We start from the raw sequence: 14,157 nt of genomic DNA, 5'->3' as shown, positions 1-14,157 counted from the left end.
ACCAGTGCTCCTGTCCCACCCATCCTTCTGGGCCTTCTCTCCACACCAGACTCAGGGGTTCCTAACAGCAGGATCTCTGCTTCCTCCACCTGGAGACAAGCATGAGATCCTTGATGCAAAGGAAAATTTGACCTCCTCTACTAAATCCCCTCCTGGTCTTGTGGCCCATGAGATAAGGAGCAACCAGTGCAAGACTACACAGCCAGTGCCCACAGAGTGAGGCCATGGCTGCAGGTCCCCAGCCTCCTAGCTGAGAGCTCCTCCCTCCTTATCTCAGGAAAGGTCAGGGGTGACTCCTGACTCACCAGCAAAGGAGAACTCCTCATTACTCACAGTAGCTCACATTGTCAGTGACTTCTCCAGACAGCCTGTTGGCATGAAAACAATCAGAATAATCAGTAAATCCTCTGACAGGGGCTCAGAGGAGAACAATTTCCAGAGGAAGGATACCCTAGGTGTGATCCATAAAATGTGTAATTTAGTCTCACTCTGGAAAATACTTGGGTTCCTGAACTGCATCAGTTCCCACCTGGAGTCACAAGGGCAGCTGTCCTCAGTTTCCCCTGCCCACAATTTTGACTCTCGGTGGGCTCATTGCCATTATTCCTGGACTCCCACAACTAATACTCTCTCCTCATCCCCCTCCTCCCAAGACTCCTTCTCTACCCTTTCCCCAGCTACAGCTCAGGCCAGCCATACCTAGACTGAACAAAGCTAAGGAAAATTCTTTTTCCTCTGTCTTTCTCAATGACAGGGAGATCTCCCCACTTTGTCCTTTGGTCCAGAGGTTCAGAGGGAAAGTTTGGAGGAGTTAGGGACTCCAGCATATGGGCCAGGACCTGCACTACTCATGTGCACTCTGGACAAAGGCCCTGACCAGACACCTCCTTCCCCACCACTGACAAAGCTCAGGTGATGTTTCAGGAATAAGTGAGTTAATTAACTGTCCATGATACAGATGGAAAGGTTGACACAGGGTCACTACTGATGGACACTCACACATTCTCTGCCCCCTGGGTCACCTACCTGTTCTCCTCACCCTCCAGAAGCTTGTGGTAAGTGGTGATCTCTATATCCAAGACCAGCTCGGCTCCCAGCAGTTCCCAGTAGTCACACAGCAGCCAGGCCATGTCCTCCTTGGCCTGCTGCAGGGTGGCCTCCACCTCAGCCAGCTTATCCTGGATGTCTTTGAGGCTCACCTCACCCTTCTGCTCTGCCTCCAGGATGGTGCCTTGCAGGGGGCAGTGCTCTGACAAAAGCCATCAGCAGACAGTAAGTGGGGCATGGAAGACCATATACCAACCCCCTTGCTGTGCTTCTCTTTTGCCCACCTTCATAATTTATTATGGAAGATGTGCAAATATAGAAAAATAAAGAAATAAAATAATCTTTCTTAACTCCGCCCCCTCAAAAGCTTCCACTGCCAAGTTGGTGCCGTACCTGCTTCTTGAGATTGGTGATTTCCGCTTAAAGTCTCTGGAAGCTCACTGACCTCCATCTTAATCACTTTGAGGTCATCACCCTTTCTTCATGCAGTGGCCTGGAGCTCCTGGCACTAGAACCAGGAAAAGGCAGGAGTGAAAAGCAGCACAGAGAGAGCCAAACAACTCACCCCAGACCTCTAAGCTTCACTTAACCAGGACTCATGTGCTCTGCACAGTCTAGTCATTGTGGCTGAAACCAACCCATAGAGGAGACACATTCCTATCTGCTGGGAAAGCAGGGTCTGGCTGAGAAAAGAAAACATCCTACCCAGCCTAGGTATGCAACTACCAAAGATCACAGAACCAAATCTTGGGCAGGAATACACCTTTGGTCTATCTTTCCCAGCCAGACCCTGACAGGAGAGATAGCCAACAGGCAACCCACAGTAGGAAGAAGGCAACAACTATTTCATGTGTGGACCTGGAATCATTATTCCTGTTAAGGAACTGCCTTCAACCATATTCCACTCAGGTGGGTACTGGGAAGATCAGGCTCCCTGAAGATGTGCTCCCACAGATGTGCGGGAGGGAAGGCAGTGGGAACAGGTGCTGGTAGAAAGAAGCCAGCCTGGGTGAAACACTGGCTACCACGATGCATGGATTGAAGAGCTGGCTGTGCAGGGTTGTAAGTTACTGTGGTATCTCTAAATGCATCTGGGTCTGCAGAGTTGGGTCAACTCCCCCAACATAGGAATGGCAAGACCCACTTCCAGTGGTGGCTGAGCCAGAGACTTTCACAGGTTCCTTCCCCACTAATCTCCGGGACAGGACATATGAGGTCAGATGGCCCTACTAACCATAAGCCAAAGGAGCAGATCAATCTCTATTGGCAGGAGTGGGGATCCTATATGCCCCCTGAGCACAACCCCAGCACAAGACAGTTCTCCAGGTGGGCACCTTAGTCTGGTAGGGCCTCAGCCTCAGCTTTGCTACTCTGGGCAATCTCCTCATACTGGGCCTTGACCTCAAAGAGGATGCTGTCCAGATGCCAGTTGTTGTCCATGGAAAGTACCATGTTGGTGTCATTGGCTGCTGCACCTGGGCCAGCTCCTGCACAGCAGAACAGGGATCAGTCTTCTAGAAATGCTCAGCACCCACATTTAGGGGTTCCCAGAGCCACCTCACCAGCAGCCATGCAGAAGCTCAGGGGCAGCCCGGGGAAACTTCTCTCTTTCTCAGTTCTCCAACCATCCCAGGGACTCCCAGGGAGCTTAGACCCCAAATTTACAGCAGCAGAGAAGACCTGGAGGAACTCAGTTTCCTGCTGCAGAGTGTCCACTTGGGCATCGAGGTCCACCCTGACCAAGTAGGCACTGTCCACATCCTGAAAGAAAGGAGGCAGTGGGCCCAGTGGCCTCAAGATGCCGGGGGGGGGGGGGGAGTGACATCGATAGGGCAGGCACTGGGGGAGACTAACAGAGTGGGGACAATACCAGGTGGGTTTGATATCTTCAAGAAGTTGAAAACAGGACTTTTGAGACAGAAATCAGAATAGCCTTCATTCGTACCACTTCTCACAGTCTTGCCCACAACCCAGTGCTAACTTGGCAGTTAGCTGTGGCTGGGGATGCTTCACAGTGGAGGAAACTGAGCCCAGTGCAGAGCAGCCTGGAGAGAGTACCAGAACTGAGCCCTGGGGGACAAAGCCAGCTGCCTCCCCGCTTCTTCAGCACCACAAAGTCACTCTCAGCCTTTGTCCTACTCTTGACCTCCACTTTGTATCTGGTGGCAGTTTGTGGATAAGGAGATTGTTACGACTCAAGACATTCCCTTTTCTCTGCTGTCCTACACTCTGAACGTACATCCACAAGCAGATTCACAAGAAGAAAACAAACAGAAAAAGACCCCACAAGTTCCTGGAGAGGCCAATTCTATGCCCTAGCACTACTCTCATACCAGACTTGGGAGCCACACATATTTTGGCCCAACACCAACTGTCCCACCTTCCCCCTCCACTCACTTCTTCTCATATTCCCCCATGGCATCCTGGGTGATCTCCAGCTCTGCTGCCTGCCTCATCTTCTCTGCTGTGAACTTGTCCATCTGCCTCCTGAGGTTGCCGACATAGCCCTCAAAGTTGGGCTCCAGGCTAGTGGTGCGGGATCTGACACCCAGCTGCAGCAGCTCCCACCTTGTTTCCAGCACCTGCTTCTGCTGCTCCAGGAACCACACCTGGAACTAGTAAGTCCAAGGGCTCAGGCCCAGGGGACAGCCACAGTGGGCTTGAGCCTAGAGAGAGTGACAAGTGACTCCAGTTTAGTGTTAATTCCCAACATGCTATGGATAGAGGTTAGTTAGCCCTATTATTTGAAGAGATTTTAAGCATGTTTATACAGAGGTCCAGGTTTCCTAATGTAGGATAGGGTCTGGGCCTTTGAATGTTTACCAAGTTCCCTCCTTGATTATTATTGGCATCAAAGTTTGAGAATTATTGGCCTGCATCATTTGGGAAGAGGTCAGAAAGAGACATATCAATGAGCCAGCAAAAAACTCATTCTCGGAAATATTCTTTTACCAAATAGCCACATAGTTACCTGATGTGGACAAAAATATTCCCTTTTCCCTACTTCTCTGTTTTCATGACATTGCAAGTGACAATGACAGTAAGTAGCAAAAGAGAAGAATTAATTAACAATCAGTACCTTGAATGTGTTGAGCACCTTTTTGGTAAAGCTCATGAGACACTGTCCTCCTACAGTGAGCCTCCTCCCCTACTCATCCCTCAACTCCTGTTCCCAACTTTTAGCCCAGCAACCCTTGTCAGGCCATGAAGGAAGAGAATAGTTTAGTTTAATTTTTTTCCCAAGCTGGAGCTTTTTTTTTTTTTTTGTAAATTTTTCCCCCCCAGGGGAGGTACAAGTTAATTCTTTTTTAATCTTTTTATTGTTATGTTAATCACCATACATTACATCATTAGTTTTAGATGTAGTGTTCCATGATTCATTATTTGTGCATAACACCCAGTGCTCCATGCAGAACGTGCCCTCTTTAATACCCATCACCAGGCTAACCCATCCTCCCACCCCGCTCCCCTCTAGAACCCTCAGTTTGTTTTTCAGAGTCCATCGTCTCTCATGGTTCGTCTACCCCTCTGATTTCCCCCCCTTCATTCTTCCCCTCCTGCTATCTTCTTCTTTTTTTTTTTCTTAACATACATTGCATTATTTGTTTCAGAGGTACAGATCTGTGATTCAACAGTCTTGCACAATTCACAGCGCTCACCATAGCACATACCCTCCCCAGTGTCTATCACCCAGACACCCCATCCCTCACACCCCATCCCCCACTCCAGCAACCCTCAGTTTGTTTCCTGAGATTAAGAATTCCTCATATCAGTGAGGTCATGTGATACATGTCTTTCTCTGATTGACTTATTTCGCTCAGCATAACACCCTCCAGTTCCATCCACGTCATTGCAAATGGCAAGATCTCATTCCTTTTGATGGCTGCATAATATTCCATTGTATATATATACCACCTCTTCTTTATCCATTCATCTGTCAATGGACATCTTGGCTCTTTCCACAGTTTGGCTATTGTGGACATTGCTGCTATAAACATCGGGGTGCACGTACCCCTTCGGATCACTACATTTGTATCTTTGGGGTAAATACCCAGTAGTACAATTGCTGGATCGTATGGTGGCTCTATTTTCAACTTTTTGAGGAAACACCATACTGTTTTCCAGAGTGGCTGCACCAACTTGCATTCCCACCAACAGTGTAGGAGGGTTCGCCTTTCTCCACATCCTCGCCAACATCTGTCGTTTCCTGACTTGTTAATTTTAGCCATTCTGACTGGTGTGAGGTGGTATCTCATTGAGGTTTTGATTTGGATTTCCCTGATGCCAAGTGATGTTGAGCACTTTTTCATGTGTCTGTTGGCCATTTGGATGTCTTCTTTGGAGAAATGTCTGTTCATGTCTTCTGCCCATTTCTTGATTGGATTATTTGTTCCTTGGGTATTGAGTTTGATAAGTTCTTTTTTTTTTTTTTTGATAAGTTCTTTATAGATTTTGGATACTAGCCCTTTATCTGATACATCATTTGCAAATATCTTCTCCCATTCTGTCGGTTGTCTTTTGGTTTTGTGAACTGTTTCTTCCGCTGTGCAAAAGCTTTTTATCTTGATGAAGTCCCAATAGTTCATTTTTGCCCTTGCTTCCCTTGCCTTTGGCGATGTTTCTAGGAAGAAGCTGCTGCAGCTGAGGTCGAAGAGGTTGCTGCCTGTGTTCTCCTTTAGGATTTTGATGGACTCCTGTCTCACATTTAGGTCTTTCAACCATTTTGAGTCTATTTTTGTGTGTGGTGTAAGGAAATGGTCCAGTTTCATTCTTCTGCATGTGGCTGTCCAATTTTCCCAACACCATTTGTTGAAGAGACTGTCTTTTTTCCTTTGGACATTTTTCCTGCTTTGTCAAAGATGAGTTGACCATAGAGTTGAGGGTTCATTTCTGGGCTGTCTATTCTGTTCCATTGATCGATGTGTCTGTTTTTGTGCCAGTACCATACTGTCTTGATGATGACAGCTTTGTAATAGAGCTGGAAGTCCAAAATTGTGATGCAGCTTTGCTTTTCTTTTTCAACATTCTTCTGGCTATTCGGGTCTTTTCTGGTTCCATACAAATTTTAGGATTATTTGTTCCATGTCTTTGAAAAAAGTGGATGTTATTTTGATGGGGATTGCATTGAATGTGTAGATTGCTCTAGGTAGCATTGACATCTTCACAATATTTGTTCTTCCAATCCATGAGCATGGAACGTTTTTCCATTTCTTTGTGTCTTCCTCAATTTCTTTCATGAGTATTTTATAGTTTTCTGAGTACAGAAACTTTGCCTCTTTGGTTAGATTTATTCCTAGGTATCTTACGGTTCTGGGTGCAATTGTAAATGGGATCGACTCCTTAATTTCTCTTTCTTCTGTCTTGTTGTTGGTGTATAGGAATGCCACTGATTTCTGTGCATTGATTTTATATCCTGCCACTTTACTGAATTCCTGTATGAGTTCTAGCAGTTTTGGGGTGGAGTCTTTTGGGTTTTCCACATAGAGTATCATATCATCTGCAAAGAGTGAGAATTTGACTTCTTCTTTGCCGATTCGGATGCCTTTTATTTCTTTTTGTTGTCTGATTGCTGTGGCTAGGACTTCTAATACTATGTTGAATAGCAGTGGTGATAGTGGACCTCCGTGCCATATTCTTGACCTTAGGGGGAAAGCTCTCAGTTTTTCCCCATTGAGAATGATATTCACTGTGGGTTTTTCATAGATGTCTTTTATGATATTGAGGTATGTACCCTCTATCCCTACACTCTGAAGAGTTTTGATCAAGAAAGGATGCTGTACTTTGTCAAATGCTTTTTCTGCATCTATTGAGAGGATCATATGATTCTTGTTCTTTCTTTTGTTAATGTATTGTATCATGTTGATTGATTTGCGGATGTTGACGCAAACTTGCAGCCCAGGGATAAATCCCACTTGGTCATGGTGAATAATCCTTTTAATGCACTGTTGGATCTTATTGGCTAGTATTTTGGTGAGAATTTTTGCATCCATGTTCATCAAGGATATTGGTTTGTAATTCTCCTTTTTGATGGGGTCTTTGTCTGGTTTGGGGATCAAGGTAATGGTGGCCTCATAAAACGAGTTTGGAAGTTTTCCTTCCATTTCTATTTTTTGGAACAGTTTCAGAAGAATAGGTATTAATTCTTCTTTAAATGTTTGGTACAGGGCGCCTGGGTGGCTCAGTTGGTTAAGCGACTGCCTTCGGCTCAGGTCATGATCCTGGAGTCCTGGGATCGAGTCCCGCATCAGGCTCCCTGCTCGGCAGGGAGTCTGCTTCTCCCTCTGACCCTCCTCCCTCTCATGCTCTCTGTCTCTCATTCTCTCTGTCTCAAATAAATAAAAATAAATAAATAAATAAATAAATGTTTGGTACAATTCCCCTGGGAAGCCATCTGGCCCTGGGCTTTGTTTTTTTGGGAGATTTTTGATGACTGCTTCAATTTCCTTAGTGGTTATAGGTCTGTTCAGGTTTTCTATTTCTTTCTGGTTCAGTTTTGGTAGTTGATACATCTCTAGGAATGCATCCGTTTCTTCCAGGTTATCTAATTTGCTGGCATAGGGTTGCTCATGATATGTTCTTATAATTGTTTGTATTTCTTTGGTGTTGGTTGTGATCTCTCCTCTTTCATTCATGATTTTGTTGATTTGGGTCATTTTTCTTTTTGATAAGTCTGGCCAGGGGTTTATCAATCTTGTTAATTCTTTCAAAGAACCAGCTCCTAGGGGCACCTGGGTGGCTCAGTCATTAAGTGTCTGCCTTCAGCTCAGGTCTGGATCCCAGGGTGCTGGGATCGAGCCCCGCATCGGGCTTCCTGCTCTGCAGGAAGCCTGCTTCTCCCTCTCCCACTCCCCCTGCTGTGTTCCCTCTCTCGCTGTGTCTCTCTCTGTCAAATAAATAAATAAATAAAATCTTAAAGAAAAAAAAAGAAGAACCAGCTCCTAGTTTCGTTGATCTGTTCTACTGTTCTTTTGGTTTCTATTTCATTGATTTCTGCTCTGATCTTTATTATTTCTCTTCTTCTGCTTGGTTTAGGCTTTATTTGCTGTTCTTTCTCCAGCTCCTTTAGGTGTAGGGTTAGGTTGTGTACTTGAGACCTTTCTTGTTTCTTGAGAAAGGCTTGTATTGCTATATACTTTCCTCTTAGGACTGCCTTTGCTGCATCCCAAAGATTTTGAACAGTTGTGTTTTCATTTTCATTGGTTTCCATGAACTTTTTAAATTCTTCTTTAATTTCCTGATTGACCCATTCACTCTTTAGTAGGATGCTCTTTAGCCTCCATGTATTTGAGTTCTTTCTGACTTTCCTCTTGTGATTGAGTTCTAGGTTCAAAGCACTGTGGTCTAAAAATAGGCAGGGAATGATCCCAATCTTTTGGTACCAATTGAGACCTGATTTATGACCTAGGATGTGATCGATTCTGGAGAATGTTCCATGGGCACTAGAGAAGAATGTGTATTCTGTTGCTTTGGGATGGAATGTTCTGAATATGTCTGTGAAGTCCGTTTGGTCCAGTGTGTCATTTAAAGTCTTTATTTCCTTGTTGATCTTTTGCTTAGATGATCTGTCCATTTCAGTGAGGGGGGTGTTAAAGTCCCCCACTATTATTGTATTGTTGTCAATGTGTTTCTTTGCTTTTGTTATTAATTGTCTTATATAATTGGCTGCTCCCATGTTAGGGGCATAGATATTTACAATTGTTAGATCTTCTTGTTGGATAGACCCTTTAAGTAGGATATAGTGTCCTTCCTCATCTCTTATTACAGTCTCTGGTTTAAAATCTAATTTGTCTGATATAAGGATTGCCACCCCAGCTTTCTTTTGGTGTCCATTAGCATGGTAAATGGTTTTCCACCCCCTCACTTTCAATCTGGGGGTGTCTTTGGGTCTAAAATGAGTCTCTTGCAGACAGCATATCAATGGGTCTTGTTTTTTTATCCAATCTGATGGCCTGTGTCTTTTGATTGGGGCATTTAGCCCATTTACATTCAGGGCAACTATTGAAAGATATGAATTTAGTGCCATTGTATTGCCTGTAAGGTGACTGTTACTGTATATTGTCTGTGTTCCTTTCTGGTCTATGTTGCACTTAAGCTCTCTCTTTGCTTAGAGGACCCCGTTCAATATTTCTTGTAGGGCTTGTAGGGTTTCATGTTTGCAAATTCCTTTAGTTTTTGTTTGTCCTGGAAGCTTTTGATCTCTCCTTCTATTTTCAATGACAGCCTAGCTGGATATAGTATTCTTGGCTGCATATTTTTCTCATTTAGTGCTCTGAATATATGCCAGTCCTTTCTGGCCTGCCAGGTCTCTGTGGATAGGTCTGTTGCCAATCTAATGTTTCTACCATTTTAGGTTACATATCTCTTCTCCCGAGCTGCTTTCAGGATTTTCTCTTTGTCTCTGAGACTCATAAGTTTTACTGTTAGATGTCGGAGTGTTGACCTATTTTTATTGATTTTGAGAGGGGTTCTCTGTGCTTCCTGGATTTTGATGCCTGTTTCCTTCCCCAAATTAAGGGGGGAAGGAATAATTTGCTTTAATTTGCTCTCTGCTATATTTTGCTCCAATATACCTTCTGCCCCTCTCTCTCTTTCTTCTTCTTCTGGGATCCCAATTATTCTAATGTTGTTTTGCCTTATGGTATCGCTTATCTCTCGAATTCTGCCCTCATAATCCAGTAGTTGTTTATCTCTCTTTTTCTCAGCTTCTTTATTTTCCATCATTTGGTCTTCTATATCACTGATTCTCTCTTCTGCCTCATTTATCCTAGCAGTTAGCGCCCCCATTTTTTATTGCACCTCATTAATAGTCTTTTTGATTTCGACTTGGTTAGATTTTAGTTCTTTTATTTCTCCAGAAAGGGTTTCTTTAATAACTTCCATGCTTTTTTCAAGCCCAGCTTGTATCTTTAAAGTGATGATTCTGAACTCTAGATCCGACATCATACTAATGTCCATATTGAGTAGGTCCCTGGCAGTCGGTACTACCTCTTGTTCTTTTTGTTGAGGTGATTTTTTCCATCTTGTCATTTTGTCCAGAGGAGAATAGATTAATGAGAGAACAAAATGCTAACAGGGTAACAACGTCCCCAGAAAATATACTCTAAACAAATCAGAAAAGACCTGAAGCCGGGGGAAAAGAAAGGGAAAGAAAGAAAAAAGAAAAAAGAAAAAGATAAAAACAAACAAAAACAGAACAAAACAAAAAAGAAACAGAATATGATCAAATATGATCAGGCTGGTGCCACACACTAGATTTTGGGTGTATTTTGGTCTGTTAGAAGAAAGTGCCTCCCAAAATTTTGAAGAAAGAAAAACTTATATATGTACAAAAATGAGGGTTGATATAATGAAGGGATGGAATATGACTGTAAAGATGAAAATTATGAAAAATTTTATAAAAGGAATTGATAAGAAGTTGGTTGAAGAAAGAAGAGGATTAAAAAAAAAGAAAAAAAGGGAGAGAATATGATCAGGCAGGAGAGTAGAACAAAACCATACACTAGAGATTTAGGGTATATTTTGATCTGTTAGAAGAAACTATCTCAAAATTTTAAAGAGAGAACAACTTATATATATATATGCCAAAAATAAGGGTAACTACTATGAAGGGATAGAATATGACTCTAAAAATGAAAAATAAAAATGTTTTTTAAAAAAGGGATTGATAAGATGTTGGTTGAAAAAGGGAAAAAGAAAAATTCAAAAAAAAAAGTTTAAAAAAATTAACTTTGAAAGACTAAAGAATCATGGTAAAAAAAAAGCCATGGATTCTATGTGCATTGTTCCCCTAGCGCTGGAGTTCTGCCATTCTCATTGATCAGTAAACTTGGTCTTGGCTGGCTGTTCTCGCTGATCTTCTGGGGGAGGGGCCTGTTGCCGTGGTTCCCAAATGTCTTTGCCGGAGGCAGAATTGCCCCGCCCTTGCCCATCCGGGCTAAGTAATCTGCTCGGGTTTGCTCTCCAGAGCTTTTGTTCCCTGCAAGCTTTCCCTACAGCTTTGGAGGTGGAGAGTAAAAATGGCGGCCTCCCAGTCTCTGCCCCCGAGGAGCCGAGAACTCGAGACCCCACTCCTCAGTGCGCCCCCAGAGAAAAGCCGTCAGTCACTCCCGTCTCCCTGGTCTCCAGCTGCACTCCGTGCTCACCCGGCCTGTGACCGCGTGTTTCTATCTCTGGCACCCGACCCCATGTGGAGTCTCCAAACCCAGCAGATCCCTGCGGTGCGCTACGCGCTGCTCCTCCCGGGGGAGAGGGGAGTCTCCCCGGATCTGCCGCTTGTTGGGTCCCTGCTGGAGGAGCAGTGGCCCGACTGTGCCGCAGATCACAGTTTATGGCAACCCCGAGCTGAGAGCCCACGCCCCGGCTCCGTCTCTGCAGCCGGCTTCCCCGCTCCAATACCTGGGAGCTCTGCCGCACTCAGGCACCCCCAATCTTTCTGTGACCCCGAGGCTCCTGAGACCACACTGTCCCACGAGGGTTCCAGCCCCCGCTTAGCAACTGGAGTGATGTCCCTCAGTGGAGCCGACTTCTTAAAGTTCCGATTTTGTGCTCCGCAGCTCTATCACTTGCCAGAAGCGGCCAACGGAGTCCCCCTCCCCCGCCATCTATCTTCCCAAAGATTGCCTCCGATTCACTTCTCCGCACGTCCTACCTTCCAGAAAGTGGTCCCTTTTCTGTTCAGAGAGTTGTTGCTATTCTTTTCTTCAATCTCCTGTTGAGTTTGTAGGTGTTCAGGATGGTTTGATCCCTATCCAGCTGAATTCCTGAGACCAGATGAAATTTAGGTCTCCTACTCTTCTGCCATCTTGCTCCGCCCCTCCCAAGCTGGAGCTTTAATCAAGCAGGAGCCCCATACAATTTCCCACATTTTTTTCAGTCTTATAGAGGTATAATTGAGATATAATAAATGGTAATATATTGATAGTGTACAACATAATGATTTATGTATACATTGTGAAAAGGCTCCCACAGTTGAGTTAATGAACACATCCATCACATCACATAGTTATTGTGTGTGTGTGTGTATGTGTATGTGTGAGAGAGAGACAGAGAGCTAGAGACTTAAGTTCTACTCTCTTAGCACATTTCAATTACACAATACAGTGTTATCAACTACAGTCATCAGGAAAGAAAATACCTCCTTTTTTAAAAGATTTTATTTATCTATTTGAGAGAGAGAGCAAGCACGAGTGGGAGGAGGGGCAGAGGGAGAGGGAGAAGCAAGCTCCCTGCTGAGCGGGGAGCCCAATGTAGGGCTCAATCCAGGATTCGGGGATCATGACCTGAGCCAAAGGCAGATGCCTAAACCCCTGAGCCCACCCAGGCACCCCAAGAAAATAGCCCCTTAGTACACCATCTATAGTGGTAAGACGGCCCTAAATCCAGAGCTCTGGGCACATTCACCAATTCTACTTTACTTCTTACTGGCTTCTCCCTATTTTTTTCCCAGCTCCAAGTCTATGCAATAGTGCTGACCCATATTTGCCCCTCCCTAAGAAAGAGCACCCTGAGAAGGGTGGGGTTGGGCAGAACTACAGCATTCCCCCCAGACAATCCTGAGCGTCCCATTGGCACAAACTCAAGATGCAATCTTCCTGCATGCCTCATCTTCCCCAGGGCTACTCAGAGTAAACCTCAATCCAAGATTGCTGTTTGGTGTAGCTAGTATAAGAAGTCTGGCCTCCTTTTGGCGCTAAGACTGGATGAGATCTGAAGGTCAGGACTCCTCCAGGCTATGAATATAGTTCACCACTCTCAACCTCGCCAACAGAATTTAAAAATCACCTGGTCAAATCATTTGCATTGGCCCCATGCTCTTTTTCCAGAGCCCCTCAACTAGACAACATCTGGTTTTTGTGGTCTCCACTCATTGGCTTTGAGAGTGGAAATGCTGGGCTGCTGGAGAGAAACTCCAAGACCCAGAATCACGTGGCAACTTATGGGGAAGAAACCATTTGCCAAAGTCAATGTGTCCACTTACAAGATACCTATTGGCCATTTTGACTTCGTTGAGAATGAACCTGCCAGCCTGTTTTGATTTACTATACATGCAGAATAGATTGCCTTTATTTAAGGGTGAGAACATAAGGCCATAGTTTGATGCAGTGGTGACAGGTAGCTGAGGGTCAGATCCAATCTCCTAGGGAGGCTTGGAGAACAGGAAGAATAGAGTGGGTACTTTCCACCAGGGCCAATTTTAAAAGACAGGGACTGGGCTAGTTGACCTCAGATAATCTAGACCTGTACTATCCAATATGGTAACCACTAGCCTATTTCCATCCTGGAAGAAAGACCTGGAAGAAGACTCACCTTGTCAGTGAAGAAAGTGTAATTGTCATTGAGTTCCTTGATCTGCTGTCGCTCCAGCTGCTTCACCTCCTGGACCTCAGGGTTGATCCTCACATCCAGTGGCTCCAGAAAGCTTTGATTCATTACAACTTCTTAGATGCCCCCAAGGCAGACTGCTGGACATACAAACCCCAGCCCCCCCAAGACCACCACCAAGGCCAAAGCTCACCCTACTGAGGCTGCCCACCCCAAAACACCCACCCCCATGGCTCCCAGGCTGCTGCCTTGGCCCAGACCCACAGCTATCCTGATGGAGAAGCTCCTGCTCCCACCAAAACTAACAAGACTCCCGCTACTGTAATCTCCTGGCCTGGTGTGGCCTTGGCAGCAGCCATCACACTTGCAGACCAACAGTTAGTTTTCTGCCCCTCTCTGCACCACCCCCCCGCCCCCAGCAGGATGGCCAAGCCACTCCAAAGCTCCTGTTCTGACACCTCAAGGCATAGATCTGCCTGCTCATGGTGACTCAAGGAGCATGAGTAATACTGAAGAGGTGGAAAGAGACTGTCTCAATGTTCCTCTGCTGGGATGCAGAAGGATCCCCTCATATCTCCTGGAGTTGGCAGCTGGCCAAGGATAAGTTCTTGGGTTTGGCTCTCTTGAAGCTGAAAGTGACAAGAAAAAAAACACTACCATCTACTTGGGAACAGTATGTCAAATAATCATCACTTAGTTAGCAGGATTTTCTTATTATTATTTATCTATCAACTATCTGTTGACCTAGGCAATACAAAGTGTGTGTGATTATATCCCAAAAGCTCTCAC

General features: G+C 44.9%; 1 pseudogene; it reads right to left on the bottom strand.

Annotated features, from left to right (window-relative positions):
- Positions 1-325: 325 nt before the first annotated feature.
- Positions 326-13,476, bottom strand: LOC123839468 (keratin, type II cytoskeletal 1-like; annotated as a pseudogene).
- Positions 13,477-14,157: the final 681 nt, after the last annotated feature.

This window comes from Mirounga angustirostris, unplaced genomic scaffold, assembly GCF_029215605.1.
Source record: "Mirounga angustirostris isolate CCGP_5_RB_7025 unplaced genomic scaffold, mMirAng1.0.hap1 SCAF_5, whole genome shotgun sequence".
NCBI classification, from domain to species: domain Eukaryota; kingdom Metazoa; phylum Chordata; class Mammalia; order Carnivora; family Phocidae; genus Mirounga; species Mirounga angustirostris.
This window is presented reverse-complemented; position numbering and strand designations above follow the sequence as displayed.